The sequence below is a fragment of the Spinacia oleracea genome, chromosome 5 (assembly GCF_020520425.1).
Source record: "Spinacia oleracea cultivar Varoflay chromosome 5, BTI_SOV_V1, whole genome shotgun sequence".
In the NCBI taxonomy this organism is placed as follows: Eukaryota; Viridiplantae; Streptophyta; class Magnoliopsida; order Caryophyllales; family Amaranthaceae; genus Spinacia; species Spinacia oleracea.
The window spans coordinates 16,209,893-16,224,523 of record NC_079491.1 but is presented as its reverse complement, the minus strand read 5'-3'; positions in this window follow the sequence as shown (position 1 = coordinate 16,224,523).

Here is a 14,631-nt window from a genome sequence, read left to right as displayed (position 1 = left end):
TATATTTGCAGTCAGATGCCCAAATCTTGTGCCCTCAAAATATGATGTAGCCCACAAACGGGGTGGAATTCTTCGAATCCAAGGCTCCGTTTGGTAGGGCGTAAAACGTTTTCATGGAAAACGATTTTCCCCTTTTCAATCATTTTACGTTGTTTGGTTGGGTAAGGGATGTAAAACAATTTTCCATGACTCTATCAAATGTGGAAAACCCTTTTCCATTTGAAAGGGAGGGAAACCATTTTTCCTTCTTTCCTCCTTACCTCCTTACCTCCCTCTCCTTTCTTCCCTCAATCTTCACAATTTTCTCCCATTTTCCTTTAAGTTACCAAACAAAGGAAAACTAGTTTGAAATTGTGTTTTCCCTTATAAAATGTTTTCCATGGAAAATCATTTTACAAAGAAAACGTTTTACGCCCTACCAAACGGAGCTCAAAATGCAACATCTTGTGATATCTCCTCTATTTCCAAAACATTAGCCTCAAATTCAATTATGGTAAGAACTTGAGCAGCTTCTCATAAAAGGTTCACGACCGTTGTGTTGTGTTATTGAACTCATTACAAAAGCTTTCACTCAAACGACACGTGCAAAATCCGTGAAAAGCAGTGGGGAAATTTACTTCCACTCCGTCAATAATACCCTTGCGCGTGTCAGACAAAATGGTTTAGCCTTAGCATATTTTCAGTATTAGTCTCAAGCAGATGGTGGAGTTCTGATAGAAGCCACATCCAGTTTGCATCATTTTCCTCGTCAACTACACCAAATTAATGCCAAAGGAAAGAGAGAACCATCCCCATCAAAGCGAGTGGCCAGCAACAAAGTGCCCAAGTACTTGCTTTCAAATAGGTTCTATCAAGACCAAGTAGTGGTCAACAAGCATTTAGAAATCCATAAATAGTGATTGGAATGAAATAAAGAGCCGTTGGAGCAGCCGTCTTCTGGATTATCATAAACAGAGAAGTAATGAGGGAGGAGGGTGAAAGAGAAATAATGAAGAGGAAGAAAATGGTTAGGAAGAAAAGAGCAGTAAAAAGGAGAAGAGAGAGAGAGAGAGAGAGAGAGAGAGAGATGAGTGAAAATGGAGGGAAAATGAGGAAAAACATAAAATGATCGTTGGATGTGGACCACACAAACGAAAGTTTTGACGGAAGTTCAAATTAGGTGGTGATTTTCTTAACGGAGTAAGTTTAAGATGATTATTTAAATATAAGAAAAGGTTTATAAGGTGATTATTTCAAAAGTGACAACTTTAAAAAGGTGGTTTTATCCATAAAAACCAAGTTATAATGATAAATTATTATAAGATACATATTATGCTTAATGAAAACTTTTAAATGAATCAAATAATTTAGTTTATACGGGGAAATTAAATAAATATTAACACATATCTGTGCATGGCACGGGCTTAACATTAGTACTACCTCCGTTTCATAAAGTTCTTTACAGTTACTATTTGCACGGACTCCAATGCAATATTAAACTACTAATATATCCAATTTTATATGTGAAAAAAGTATAAAAAGTTGATATTCTGAAAATGAATAACGAGACCAATCTAACAAGATCTTACATGTAACATTTTGATTATATATAAAAGTGGGAATTTACGGTCAAAGTTTTCATACTTCAGACACATTTTCCAAAGCATAAAGAACTTTCTGAAACGGAGGTAGTATATTATAAAGTTAGGCCCTGTTTAGTTCACCTTATTTCTCATGATCTGATCTGGTCTGGTCTGTTCTGATCTTATCTGATCTGAAATTATTTTTTTGATCTGATCTGGTTTGATCTGATCTGACTTTTCAGAATTAAGTTTAAACAAAAATCTATATTTATTAATATTAAACGACTTATGTGTAAAATAACAAATTTATAATATTGTTATTATTTATTTGACTTTGCTCATGATTCTACTATTCCTTATATTAGATAGACCTAGATATGATCTAGATAGATCGGTTATGATCTGGACATATCAATTCTGATCTGGATATGATATGTACATATCGATTCTGACTTGGGAATGATATGTACAAATTTGGTTCTGATCTGGACAGATCGGTTCTAATATCGACATGATCAGTAGGTCTGAACATGATCTATACAGAGAAGTTTTGATCTGGACATAATCTAGACATGATATGTACAAATCAATTATGATATGGACATGATCTCTGCAGATCAATTCTGATGTGAACATAATCTACACAGAGTCGATATCTAGACGAGTTCTAATATGGACATATCGATTCTGATCTGGACATGATCTGTACAAATCAGTTCTGATTTGAACATATTGGTTCTGTAAGGATTGTACATGATTGTAAGGATCGGTTCTGATCTAGACAAGATCTTTGCAGATATGAACATGACCAGGACATGATCTGGATATTATGTGATCATACTGGTTCTAGTCTGGATATATAATGGTTCTGATCTGTAAAAATCAGTTTTGATATGGACATGATCTGATCATATTTTTTTCTGATCTGGACTTAATGGTTTTAATTTGGACATGATGAATTTGAATATTTTGTTAATGTTTTTTATGCCTTAAATAATAGATTTTAATTGCACCGAAAATAACATTCTTTTTTTTATTAAAGCAATAATAGTAATAATAACAGTGATATAAATAACGGATTTTTCATGAAATACCCCCGAATTTTGGCGTAATTCACCAAATGCCCCTCGACTTTCAGAAATTCACCAAATGCCCCTCAAAAATGACTTAATACCCAAAATACCCTTACTAATAATGCGCCGTTAGTCCTCCGTTAACCTAATTTTCAAATTCACCAAATACCCCTATTTTAATACTTATTTCACCAAATACCCTTATTCAGAAACTTAATTCACCAAATACCAATAACTTAAAATTACTCATTTTGATGCTCAACGACTAGTTTTTGTGTTTGAAAATTAGCCGTTGCTTATTGTTTGCTTATAAATACTCTTTTTCTGACGGTTTATTGTAGTTTTCCTATTATTTTGTTAATTTCATATCATTTTTGTCATGAGTTTTCTTTCAAAATCATCATCCACACCCAATGAGTCCACATATGTAAGAGTCCCAAATAAATTTTTTTATCATGGGAGAAAATTTGACATCCGAATATCTGATACAACACTCAATCTGAAGCTCCGGTACAACACTAAAACAGAAAACACTCCTAAAAACACCTCAAAACGTCGCAACTCTTCAAGAAAATAGCTACTTCTTTTGTACCTTATTCTTTATGTGACCAATTAATTATATTTACCACGCAATCGGAAGGTATTCCTTTTTCAATATGGGAAATATCTTTAACATATGCAAACAGATTAAAAATAAAGCTCTTATTAATTTTATTCTAACGCATATGTTCCAGCTACCTCGGCTTCTATTGCTTCCATGCCACATATTTAACGTTAACTCCCTTTTGTCTCCTGTCTCTACTGCCTCCAAACATCTTTCTTCAATCTCCTAACTTTCTCTCAACCTTACAGTTGAGGCATAAAGGTTTTCCCACTTTTCTTTTGAGCTAGGTCCTATTGACATGGTCAGATTTATGGACAAATGTCTATTTTTGGATTTGAGGGAACAAGAAAAAAAAATGAAACTAAGGTATGTTCCAAAGCTCATGAACCAGTGAAAAAACATGAATCTTGGCACAAAGATTTGCCTCCAAACTCAAGATTTTCACATCATGAATCCAAGTTGAAATCGAGGTTGTGATAAAAATGTATGTGTTATTGAACTTGATTTCTTAGTTTCTTTACCATTCGGACAATAAGAAAATTAAGGTGTTAGCTTTAGATTGATTACTTCAGCTTCACTTACATAAGATCCCTTTGAAAATGGGGTTTTTTGGCCTTTTGCTCAGCTAAAGTGCATTGTCTTTACTGGATGAGGCCTGAACTTATTGGATCATAATTGAAACTTACTGAGTGTTGTATCGGAGCCTCAGATGGAAATTTCCTCCCATAATATTAGAAATTATTTGGGACTCTTACATATGTGGATTCATGGGTGTGGATGATGATTTTGAAAGAAAACTCATGACAAAAATGATATGAAATTAACAAAACAATAGAAAAACTACAATAAATAGTCAGAAAAGGGGTTTTTATAAGCAAACAATAAGCAACGGCTAATTTTCAAACATAAAAACTAGCCGCTGAGCATCAAAATGGGTAATTTTAAGTTATGTGTATTTGGTGAATTAAGTTTCAGAATAGGGGTATTATATGAAATAAGTAATAAAATAGGGGTATTTGGTGAATTTAAAAATTAGGCTAACGGAGGACTAACGGCGCGTCATTAGTAAGGGTATTTTGGGTATTAAGTCATTTGTGAGGGGCATTTGGTGAATTTCTGAAAGTCGAGGGGCATTTGGTGAATTACGCCATAATTCGGGGGTATTTCATGAAAAATCCGTATAAATAATAATAATAATAACTTTGGTGGTTGGAAAGGTCTTGGAGTTGATTTTGGAGGAGGGTCCTCATTTAGGTCTCCATGTTAATGTTGAGAAGACAGAGGTTTTCTGGCCTTCGGAGGACCCACGCAGTCGTCTAGAGGGTGTCTTTCCTTCGGATATTGCTCGTCCTGCGCTTGGTGTTAAGTTGCTTGGTGGTCCAGTCAGTACGGATTCCTCTTTTTGTAAGGAGTTGGTTTCGCAGCGTGTGTCGAAGACTGTTGTGTTGATGGATGCTGTAGCTAAGCTTAATGAACCCCAGTGTGAGTTGTTGCTTCTTCGTGCGTGTACTGGAGTCTCTAAACTCTACTTTGCTATGCGCACTTGTCCGCCTCATCTTTTCGATGCGGCCCAATTATCCTTTGATGTGGCTCTTCGGGCTTCTTTAGAGCGATCGTGACTGCTTCGGGACCTGGGTTCGGTGACTGGCAATGGCGTCTTGCCACCTTGCCTTATTCTTATGAAGGATTGGGTGTTTATTCAGCTGGTGATGTTCGGCATTATGCTTTTCTTGCATCCCGTTTGCAGTCTTCTGGTTTGCAGGATTCGCTTCTTCGGCTTTCAGGTGTTGATGGTCGGGGACCGGTGTAACACCCTAATAATTCCTTGCTTTTATAAAATCATTTTCCAACTTAAAATAAAGGAATTACTAAAGTATTACCGCCACCGTGATAACGGCTAAGGCTATTACCAGAATTACGCAGCGGAATTTAATGTCAACTAACTTTTAAAAACATAATAAATTTAATGTTGAGGCCTCCTACAATTTGGAACCATAATGGCCCAAAACCCAAAGTATAAGTAATTCAAATATTTCAAACATAATTAAAATAAAGTTAAACAAAATAGTTTCGAGGAACGAAAACATGCAACTCTCTCAATCATCCCAAGCCACATGATTTCGATCGTACTTGATCTACCAACCTGCTATATTAATCTACTCCCCAATAATGCAAGTGCAAATGATGGATCATCATAGGGTCATTAAGGCAAAGGCCATGACCGGAAACACACAAAGCACGTAGTCAGCAAAAGCTGAGTACTTACAAGCATAGAGTAATGAAACTAAGCATGCATCACTCACTAAATACTAATCAACATGCAAAAGCCATATAATAACAATTCAAACAATCATGAGATACAAGACTCGACTCTTGCCTCGACTCTTGACTCACAATTTAATTAGAATAAGCTTCGAACGGGCCAAAAGAATAATCCACAAAGGGAAAAAGGTGATGGGAGCCAACCAAACACCAAATATAATAATAATAAAATCGGGCCATACCGAGTGTCGGGCCATACCGACGGAATTCCTGCGCATAATATAAATGAAACAACGTCTTATATCATTAGTAGGAGTACGAGCTTTCCGGCAAGACTCCCCCCATTGTTCATACTCAAGGTATATACGTTCCAAGAGTTTTGAAGCTTGTTCCGGTTGCACTTTACGTTTATTAATATTTTAATAAGGCGAACTCAAGACTCGACAACATGCATACATACAATTAATAAACGACAACCAAAACAATCTTATTTTAATGCTTTAAGACTTGTGATCAACCAAGCAAGACACTTGTGATATTACTACCATGTTCCTCCTCACCAAAGTGAGACTCCACATCATGCATATTAACATGAGGGTTGTGCCCTTGCACGACAAATCCTAATTCATTTCATACATAATATTCCCAACTGAACCCTACATGTGCGGTGGCTTACGTGAGCTAACCCTTCACATGTGGTAAAATAAAGAGTACAACGAGGTACAAATAAATGGCTCAAAGTATGCTAGACATCCCGTACAATAGCATACAATTAATTAATTCATCCCTTGCATGTGAATTGAACCATACATGCATAAATATTGAACAACATGATTGACAATGAAATCCATACTCAAAATAATCTCAACATGCTTGTTCAACAATTAATTCAATAAATCCGACATCACAAACACATGCTCGTTCACCAAAATAAACATGATTTCACATAATGTAATTCACATCATCAACAATCATGTAATGTCATTGACAAAAAGGTGTGGTCGCCCTAGACTTGTACGTACCTTGAATACCTAAGCGTAGGGGCCACTTTGCAATAACGAGCACTCAACTAGAGATCACCTCCTATCATCAAAATAATGAAACTTAAATTATTTCCATGTTCATTAAATTTCCAGCAACTTTATAAAATTTTAAAACTCCCTTTAGACTTTAGAATTCAATCGTTTTTCAATAATAAAGTCGTCTCAATTTGCAAAATAAATCCTTAGTACAAAAACCTACTTTTTCCGCCTTTAAAATCAATAAAAATCAACACTTTAAACCTTTATTCAAATCTGAAAATATAATTGATTATCATAGTTAAAATCATCACCTAATTATGCTAATCAATTGACTCATTAGGTCTAGGTTAAAACCCTAACTTGAAAATCCGAATAACACTAGTTTAATATCATAAAAATCCATGCTTTATTAAATAAACAAATCTGAAAATTCATACTTTAATAATTAAAACAAACCTAATGAATCACAACACACAAATTCTCAAACCACGGTATTCATAACCGGTTCCCAGCATTTTAATTTCTCAAAACAATATTAATATAATAATTTAAAATACGGAATTTAAATAGAATAGGCAAGGAAGAAGAGAATTATACCAATCCGGCCTATAGCACGGAACAATCACGAATTAGGGTGATTGGGCGAAAAATTGAACAAGAACGAACACGAACAACACACACACACACACACACACACACGCACCAACCGTGTGTGGGTGTGCGCGCAGCGACGAGGGACGAGGCACAGGCGCGCGCTGCGCGAGGGAGAGGCAGCAGGGGCGCGCTGATGTGCGCGAGGAGGGAGCAAGGGGCGCGCTGCGTACGCGAGGGAGAGAGAGAGCAGGGGGCGCGCTGGTGCGCGAGGAAGAGAGGGCAAGGGGTGCGCTGGTGCGCGAGCAAGAGAGAGCAAGGGGCGCGCTGGGCGCGAGGAGAGGGAGAGGGGCGTGCGAGTGTGCGGGGCGTGAGGCCGAGCGCACAAAGGGCACGAGCACGGGTGTGCCTGCGTGAGGACGAGAGAAGAGAGGGAGAGGAGTGAGGTGCAAGAAATCAAAAAGGGGCTTTATGAAATTTTAGGGGTTTATTTAATGATGGGGAGTCCTATTTATAGGCTCCCTAATCTCTTGATGGGCTAGGCTTAGGAAATTTAAGTTGGGCTTAGGAATTAAATGAATTGGGCTAGCTTAGGACTTGAATTAAATACTTTTGATTGGGCTCGTTTAATAAAACGAATTGGACCTTTTTATTTAAAACCCGAAGCTTTTAAAAATCATTTGCAACTCATTTAATTTCCCGACTCAAGAATTAAATTCGTTTCGTAATTAATTAAAATAATAAATATTCTAATTAATTAAAATACATTAAATACATTTAAATATTATTTAAATGCTAATAAATCGTAAAATTCTTTATAAATATAATAAAATATATTTATAAATATTATAAAAATACGAGGTATTACAGTCTACCCTCCTTAAAAGAAGTTTCGTCCCGAAACTTGGGTTCGGAAATCCAAAAATTCAACTCAACTTGAGACTTTCTGAGACTTTTCAATACGTTCATTTACAAAAGTTTTAAGTTGCTGTACTCTTTACATGATTATACAGGACAATAATAAGTGAAAATTCAATAGAAAGCACTAAATTAAGTATAAAATAGGGGAAAACAAGGTAAAAAGCGCGAAATTCTACCGCACTCTACCACCCTTAAAAGACACGAGTTACGACCCCGTAACTCAACTAACCTCGGGAAAAAGCTCGGGATATTTCTTTCTCATTTCGTCCTCCGCTTCCCAAGTGGCTTCCTCAGATTCTTGATTAGACCACAACACTTTGACAATTTTCACATCTTTAGTACGCGTACTACGCACTTTGCTATCAAGGATTTTGACAGGTCTTTCCTCAAAGGTTAGACTTTGGTCTAATTCTATGGTCTCCGGTTGCAACACATGCGATTTATCCGGGATATATTTCCTTAACTGAGATATGTGGAACACATTATGCACTCTATGCAAGTCCATAGGCAAGGCTAGTCTATAAGCTACCTTTCCGATTCTTTCTAAGATCTCATATGGACCTATGTACTTAGGGCTTAACTTTCCTTTCTTCCAAAATCTCATGATACCTTTCATTGGTGACACTTTGAGCAACACTTTATCACCTATGTTGAACTCTTCATCCCTACGTTTCAAGTCTGCATAACTCTTTTGGCGATCCTGCGCCGCTTGAATCTTTGATTGGATGGTTCGGATTTGGTTCATGGTGTCCTCTATCATTTGAGGTCCCAACATTACGGTTTCACTAATATCGTTCCAACAAAGTGGACTTCTACACTTTCGTCCATACAAAGCCTCAAATGGTGCCATTCCAATGCTAGCATGATAGTTATTGTTATAGGAAAACTCAATCAAATCTAGGCTATCTTCCCAACTTCCTTGGAAATCAATAACGCATGCCCGAAGCATGTCCTCCAGGGTTTGGATAGTCCTTTCAGTTTGACCATCCGTGGCTGGGTGGAAGGCTGTACTCATTTTCAATGTCGTACCAAAGCTCTTCTGCACACTTTTCCAGAAATTCGAAAGAAACCTTGAATCTCTATCTGATACGATATCCTTAGGAACTCCATGTAACCTCACAACATTCTTAATGTAGGCTTTAGCAAGTTGTTCCATTTTCCAGGTTTCCTTCATTGGTATAAACACTGCTGACTTGGTCAACCTATCTACCACGACCCAAATTGTATCATTCCCAGTCTTTGACTTAGGTAAACAAGTGACAAAGTCCATAGAAATACAGTCCCATTTCCAGCTTGGAATCTCTAAAGGTTGGACCTTCCCTTGAGGTCTCCTATGCTCAATTTTAACCTTCTGACAAGTCAAACATCTAGCCACAAATTCAGCCACTTCCTTGTTCATCCTTGGCCACCAATAGACCTTTTTCAAGTCCTTATACAACTTGTCACCCCCTGGGTGCACAGAATATGGCGTATTATGCCCTTCTTTCATCAATCTCTCTTTCAGTTCTCCACACTTTTGAGGCACGCACCACCTGCCTTTGTACCTCAAGCTTCCATCATCATGGATTCGGAAATCTACCTCCTTACCTTGCGAAATCTTTTCCTTGATTCGCTCCAACTTCACTTCACCAGTTTGATTCTCTCTAATCTCATCAAATATTGACGGTTGGATGGTTAAGGCATTCATTATTCCCACAAGGCTTTCACCACCTACTATTTCAAGGTTCAAACGCTGCATGTCCTTACACAGCTCGTTAGCAACTACTAACGCATTGACACTATGACTTGATTTCCTACTCAAGGCATCCGCAACTACATTGGCTTTTCCCTCATGGTACTGGATATCCAAATCATAGTCCTTAATTAACTCCAACCACCTTCGTTGGCGCATATTCAAATCCTTCTGTGTGAAGATGTACTTCAAACTCTTGTGGTCCGTAAATATCCTACACTTCACACCATACAGGTAGTGTCTCCATATCTTCAATGCAAATACTATAGCCGCTAGCTCTAAATCATGGGTAGGGTAATTGGATTCATACGGCTTCAATTGCCTTGATGCATACGCAATAACTTTCCCGTTTTGCATCAATACACACCCCAAACCATTCTTAGAGGCATCACTATACACATCGTATGCACCACTCTCATCTGGTAAGGTTAACACTGGCGCGGTTGTTAATCGCGTCTTTAAGGCTTGGAATGCTTCCTCACACTGGTCACTCCATTCAAAATTGGTTTCCTTCTTCATCAAGGTAGTCATGGGCTTGGCTATCCTAGAGAAGTCTTGAACAAATCGTCTATAGTAGCCAGCTAATCCCAGAAAACTACGAATGTCAGTCACACTCTTGGGTGTAGGCCATTCACTAACAGCTTTAATCTTAGCAGGGTCAACTGCCACTCCTTCTTTAGATATAAAGTGTCCCAAAAATGCAACTCTTTCCAACCAAAACTCACACTTTGAGAATTTGGCATATAACTGGTTATCTCTCAAGGTACTCAACACCGATCTCAAGTGTTCCGCATGATCTTCTTCACTCTTCGAATACACTAGGATGTCATCTATGAAAACCACTACGAACTTGTCCAAATAGGCATGGAATACACGGTTCATTAAGTCCATAAATATTGCAGGGGCATTGGTTAACCCAAAAGGCATAACAGTGAACTCATAATGTCCGTATCTAGTCCTGAATGCGGTCTTTGGTATGTCATGGTTAGTGATTCTCAATTGATGATAACCCGAACGCAAATCGATCTTTGAAAAGATTCCTGCTCCTTTTAGTTGGTCAAATAGGTCTTCTATCCTAGGTAATGGATATTTGTTCTTGATTGTGACCTTATTGAGCTCCCTGTAGTCTATACAGAGCCTCATACTTCCATCCTTTTTCTTCACAAACAACACTGGTGCTCCCCAAGGCGATGCACTTGGCCTAATATAGCCTTTCTCCAATAGATCCTCTAGTTGGCCTTTTAACTCATTCATTTCTGCTAGAGCCATTCTATAAGGTGCTTTTGAAATAGGGGCGGTTCCAGGCACTAAATCTATGGTAAAGTCAATAGGTCGATTGGGAGGCATCCCCGGGATCTCTTCTGGAAATACATCAAGGAATTCATTGACTACTGCAATATCCTCAGGCTGATCCTTGATCACATGCTCTAGGTTCCTCACATTACATAAGAAGGCTGGGTTCCCTTTACTGACTAGCTTCACGAGTTCCATTGCCGTGATGATTCCTATGTTCTTAGGCTTACCAAAACGACGATATGACACTACTTTGCCTAGGCTAGACCTCAAGTGAACCTTCTGCTTCTCACAATCTATTTTGAATTTGAACTTGGCCAACCAATCCATTCCTAGAATTACATCTAGCTCTCCTAACTCGAATTCGATTAGGTTAGATAAGAATACGGTCTTGGCTATGGTCATAAGCACATCTCTATGGATTTTGGTACACCTCACTATACTACCAGTAGGTATGACTATAGGTACTTCAATCGATTCACGCTCTTTCAACCCTAATTTCTCCAAAGCATCTACTGATATAAAAGAATAAGTCGCACCAGAATCAAATAGAACTTTAACTGAAACGGAATTAATAGAAAAAGTACCCGCTATGACGTCAGAGGAAGTCTCCGCTTCTTGCCTAGATATCACATTCAACTTTCCTTGGGCAACTCCTTTGTCATAGCCACCTCCATTGGTGTTCCCATTGTTGTTTCGATTCCCATTCTGCTGTTGGTTCCCTCCAGGCTTTCCATGGTTCTGGTGATTGCCATTGCTATTGCCATTGTTACCACCTTGGTAGTTCCTTTGATTTCCACCTCCATTTCCCCCATTCCGGTTCTGATTATTCCGGTTATTGCCTTGGTGGTTACCTTGGTTAGGCTTTCCATTCTTAGAATAGCACTCATACTCCCTATGGCCTAACTTCTGACAGAATCTACAAGTCACCAAGTTCCCATCACAATCCTTTCCAGGGTGATTCATGTTACAGCGCCTACATTCGTAGGTCCGTACTCCATTCCTTCCAGACTGATTTCCAACACCTTGGTTGTTGCGATTACCACCATTGTTAGCCCTAAACTGGAAATTCCCATTTCCTTTGTGCTTCTTAAAATTCCCCTGATTCTGATGGTTATTTCCTTGATTCGAGCTTCCACCATCCTTTCTCTTTTCAGCACTACCATTCTTCCTTTGCTGTAGCCCATATAGGTGAGCAGCTTTTCCGTACAGGGTGTCTAATGAGGTAAAGGTCTCTCCAGACAACAACAGTTATAAGTCCATGGTCAAACCATTCTCAAATCTTTGAGCCCTGAGCTCTTCCGTTTCCACTACTTCAGGTGCAAACCTAGACAGCTCTATAAACTTAGAATATTATTCCGTCACAGACAGACCTCCCATTTTGAGTTCAATGAACTCTTGCGCATTTTGCTTCTTCAGGTAGGGTGGGTAAAACTTGTTCCTTAGTGCAGTTTTGAATGCTTCCCATCCAAAGTTAGGTGTGGCTCTAAGGGTATTTTCACATCGTTGCCACCACAGATCAGCTTCACCTCTCAGGTAGTACACAACACTATTCACCCTAAGGTTTTCGGGGCAATTCACAGCTACAATGAGTTTATCAAACTCTCTCAACCAATTCTCCAACACACTTGGTTCAATCTCTCCGCTATAGAGTGGAGGCTTGCTTTGAGCTATTTTCTTAAACATTTCCCCAGCCGGGTCATGCATTGGGTTTGCTCTGGTTTGAGCTAGGTCACGAACTACCTCAGCTAGTTGTCTAACCACTTCAGAAATCTCTTGGCTAGCCATATCCCTTCTCCTGGATAAATAAAAGGCTAGCTTTAATATTGGTTGGACACGACATTACTAAGGTACTGGTTCTACAACGAACCTACTCACAACAAGAACACACACTTAGGCGCCACCTAGGGGAAGAGTTGGCGCCACTTTCGGGCCTTCTCACCCCACTATTCGATGCAAGTAAATTTAGATGGTTGCTACTAAACCACCTTGCACATAAGAATTTCATTGAAGAAATAACAAATAATCCCTTTGCGATACCCACACGACTTAGAATTGAGAATTAAACTTAAAGGATAACGAAAAGGAAATTCTATTCTTTTATTAAAACTCCAATGAATAAGTCTTACATCCACTAATGCCATAACATTTATTCTCCAACTATAATAGACTAAAACCATAAATAGTAGCTTTGCCACTTTATTACTTCAACGAAAAGAAAGAAACAAAAGAAATAAAACTAAGGATTACATTTCTCTAGAGACTAACGTCATCACGACGATCATTTCTTTCCTTGTATTGCTCTGGAGTAAAGTCTTGATCATTAGGATCATCCAAGTCTTCTTCCGGATCTGAGTCTTCATCCATAGCCTCATTATTTTGCTGTGGCTCACTATCAACCACATTATTCTCTTCAAGCTCATCTTCAGATCCACTGGATATCTCAATGGTTGGTTCAGGAACTATAGGGTTAGGATTCTCAATCTCTACCACATCATCATCACTATCCTCCTCAACATCACTAGCTTGCTCATCATGGATCATATCATCCTCACCATCACTTTCTATTCCTCCATAGCCCATACCTAAACCCGCAGAATACTTTCCATCCTCATAGCTAATTTCCGCAACCTCTAGCATAGTAGCAAGAACCTCAGAATCATACTTCCACCTAGCATCACTAGTCCCATATTTGTACCAATTAGGGGTACCATCACTATAATGCATGTCACTGAACCTATTCTTGAGGTCTATGTAAGGGTTCTTATGGGGTAAACAATGTATAATCATACTAGCCATCATATCTTTGTGCCTAAGGTGGGGCATATTCTTGGTTGAAGCCAAATAGTCACAAGCAAACACGATCTTCTGAACATACGTGCGAGGAGTCTCATTATCCATCTTCTCTAAGTATCCTAAACTGGTGAACTTAGAAGGTAGCATCCTTAATTCCTGAAAATTCACAACTCAAAAGTCTTACTAACGCGTTTCCATAGAAATTCCAACCCCAAAAGGATACAATAAATAGTTCGTGGAGCCATACAATTTCAATGCACAAATATATGCTCAACATGAAATATGATGCAATTAATCACATAAAGCAAGATAAAACATGGTTAAAACATATACATGGCACTTAGTAATCACATTGTCACATAATATGCATTCTTAGACTAATATGCCCTTCTTAGTCTACCCATTTCTCACTTGAAAATAATATTAATTTTCGAACTTAATTAAGAAATAACTCCTAACTTTGTTGAAATTATTTAAATTAAAATCGAAAATTAATAAGAATTATTGATTAATTAAATAAATAAATGAATAATTTTCGGATAAAAAAAAAAGAAATCCGAAAAATTTTAAATGTAAATTCGAAAGGAAAAAAAAATATTCGAATAAAATAAATAGAATAATAAATAATTAAAATAATTCGGATAATTAAATAAATTAATTTCCGAAATTAAGAAATAAATTCGAATTTAATTCGAAATTTTCGAATAAATAAGAAAAATAGATTCGGAAAGATTAATTAAATTAAATAATAATCCAAACTTTTCAACTTATTTCA